The 3,150-nt window shown below is 44.6% G+C and overlaps 1 non-coding gene across 1 annotated transcript; it reads left to right on the top strand.

Moving 5' to 3' along the window:
• Window positions 1-204: 204 nt before the first annotated feature.
• Window positions 205-278, top strand: TRNAI-AAU (transfer RNA isoleucine (anticodon AAU)). Its single transcript has one exon. It is a non-coding gene; the product is annotated as a tRNA-Ile (tRNA).
• Window positions 279-3,150: the final 2,872 nt, after the last annotated feature.

The following is a 3,150-nucleotide window of genomic DNA, read 5'->3' as shown; positions in this document are numbered from 1 at the left end:
GCTCAGGGCTCCTGCAGATAGAGCACGTTGGAAGAGCCGTGACCCTAAGGGTATAGCCACACGTACGCCCTTGGCCAATGGATCCATCGATCAATCAATACCTAATAACGTGCGTATCTAGTTCAAGGACATTTGTTTAGGAACGGGCAGCTGCTGCTCACAAGAAGTAGCAATCTAATGAAAAATATATATGATGCAATAAGGGGCCCATTAGCTCAGTTGGTTAGAGCGTCGTGCTAATAACGCGAAGGTCGCAGGTTCGAGACCTGCATGGGCCACCTGACTGTTTCACACGCTTTAAAAGGCCTTTTTTACTTTGCCGAGGCCCTGTCTTCTTTCAGTCTTCGTGTCAGGGTGCACTTGGTTCCTCCATACAACGCCGCCACTCGGGACGTCTAGCAAAGACTCTCTTCGAAACTAGCTAGTGACCATAGCCATACCTCCATCTACATCATCCCTAAATTCCTCCAACACGTGCCAAGCCTCTCACCAACCTCCAACCTCACTTTTGGTTTATTAACATCATCCCTAAATTCCTCCAAGCCTCTCATCAACCTTACTTTTGGTTTATTAGAAGCCATCTCTAGGATTCCACTAGTTAAAGTATTTGCACTTCTTTTTGTTGATTGATCTAATAGATAACATGGTAGTGGACTACCATCCAAGAAGGTCACTTGATTAATTGGCCATCTAACCACATCAATACTATTGATAACGTGCAATTTCTCATTAGATCCTTCTATAAAAGTGTGCTCAATGCTAACTCTAATACGATTCTCTCCCAAGTGCTCAAAATGTATAGCATTATCAGGGTATACAAAGAGTATAGTACCTTCATGGTATTTTGCGAACCTTTCTCTCGTCCCATAGGGTGACATACGTATCCTTCCATGACTAACAAATCCTTAAATTATAATCTTTTAGGGAGATAGGTGGCATGCTATCAATCATTACAGTGTTATTAGAGGGTGCACTTTCTCCACACATATGTGAGCTATCCATATTTTGAGTAACATCACATTGCTATATTTTTAAACAATTCTCAATTGGAGACACTAATGTTGTACTGCTATCTTGATCAACTACTACCTTTATACCCAACAAGGGCCGTCGAATAGCTCTCCACACTACGTGCTTCAACTTTCTCACATCTGAAGTAGGAAAAAGAAACACAACATTCTTGAAACATACATTCACTATCACAAATACATTTCCCATCCCAATCTTTGATTCACCACAATATGCATATGGAAAGACAATTGCATTAGATTACGCTGACATGACACAATCACAGTTATACAAGATTAGTAGATAAATATATCCATAAAATCAAACACTTGATTAACCATCTTGTTAACCCTCAAACGAGTGGAAAAGCTGAAAAATTTAAAGCAGAAGACAAGACCAAGGCAAAAGTGAAACAGAAGACGAAGGCGTGCCAAGAAAAATATGAAAGCACAAGAAATGCAGAAAAGTCCTAAATAAAAGAAAAAGGCGCACAAGAAAAAGTGCAAGTCAATACTTTTGTAAAAGAGGGCAAGCACATCATGGTTTAATTTAAAGAGTGTCAGGCTCTCACCCTACAATTTGTAAAGGTAGATGGGCGGTAGTAAGGAAGCTAGGAAGATAGAAGGACAATGGGAAAAAGGGCCTAGGCCCACGGTCGGCCATGTAAAAAAGGGAATAACCACCCAAAAGGGATTTACAGTTTTGTATATAAAGTTGAAAAGTGAATGAGAAGCTCATTCTTGTGTGTGGCCAAAAGGAGCTCTCTTCTTCTTCTTCTTCTTCTTCTTCTTCTTCTTCTTGTTGCTTGAGCTTGTGCTTGAGAGAGGGAGTGCGAGTGTGTGAGGGAGTGAGTGTGTGAGGGTGAGGGTCCGGGGAGGAGAAGCTCTCAATCTTCTCCTCTCTTCTTCTCTTCTCTTCTCCTCTCTTGTCTTGCTCGCGGCAATGGAGCTTGGAACATGGAGCGTGCTTGAAGCTTGCACTTGGATCGTGGAGCTACCGGAGTGCGTGGGAGAGGAGGTAACTCGATCGGCATGGAGGTAAGCTCACTACACCCATAGATATGGATGGCACGTCGGCTATGTGAGAGGTAGCCATTAGTGCTCGGCTTGGAACGATTGAAGCAATAAGCGGTCCGTGGGTCTTGGCAGTTGAGCAAAAGCTCCCACATTTTGGTTCCGTTGCCGAGACCAACGGATTTAAGCCTTGAGCACTTACGCGCTTCGAATTGAGCATCGAAGTAGAGTTTTTCCCGAATCAGTGCTTAAGATAGATAGGTAGGAAGCGAGGGAGTTTGAAGAGGTATTCGATCTCCGTAGCAAGTAGGTCTTTAGTTTTTGGACTTTCTTACATCTAGGAAGGATAGGAGCAAAACATTGGAGCACACAGTAGGGTTTTATGTTGCTTTATAACAGGCTGAAACAGGAAAAAGAATGGCAAAAAATGAAATTTTGGATTAAATGTTAGTGAAGGGAGCAAGACTAAGGTGAGAAAGACCACATTTTGCATTGCAGGGTTTCAGGAGAGCAGGAGGGAGGGAGAGAACTAGGACCTATTTACCCAGCCCAAATTATTCCATACCTTCCCCTACATGAGTAGCTTGGATCTGGAGGTGCTCAGCAGGTAGGAAGCCCTCGATCTCTCAACGCGAAGAATTCTTTGAAGTTTGGCAAAATTGTGTCGCGCTCGGCCTGTCCGAGTGACGGCGATTCTTGGACGAGGCTCAGAATCAGCCCTGGGACCACTCGGCCAATCGGCCCTCTGACCATTCGGCTATTCGGCCCACTACACTCAGACGCCCCTCACTCGGCCCGTCCGAGTGAAGCATTCGGATCAACTTTGAAATTCGACCCTCGGCCCTGTCGACTCGGCCAAATCCCACTCAGACAGGTTAGCATTCGGCCCAGCCGAATTCACCACTCGGTCCTCGGCCCACTTGACTCGGCCCTCGGACAATCTTACTCGGATTGGACGAATTGGACATTCAGACCAGTTATATTCGGCTCTTTCTTATTCAGCCCTCGACCCTCGGACGGGCCAAATCGGGCATTCGGCCCCTGCAATTTGAACCTATTGGGCCAAATTTGGATTTTTTCAGATTTTAACCTATAGACCTTGAAACTAATCGAGCATATAGAGCCGAAA

The sequence above is a fragment of the Lygodium microphyllum genome, chromosome 25 (genome assembly GCF_053477565.2).
Source record: "Lygodium microphyllum isolate KBCC chromosome 25, Lygodium_microphyllum_v1.1.10, whole genome shotgun sequence".
In the NCBI taxonomy this organism is placed as follows: Eukaryota; Viridiplantae; Streptophyta; class Polypodiopsida; order Schizaeales; family Lygodiaceae; genus Lygodium; species Lygodium microphyllum.
This window is presented reverse-complemented; position numbering and strand designations above follow the sequence as displayed.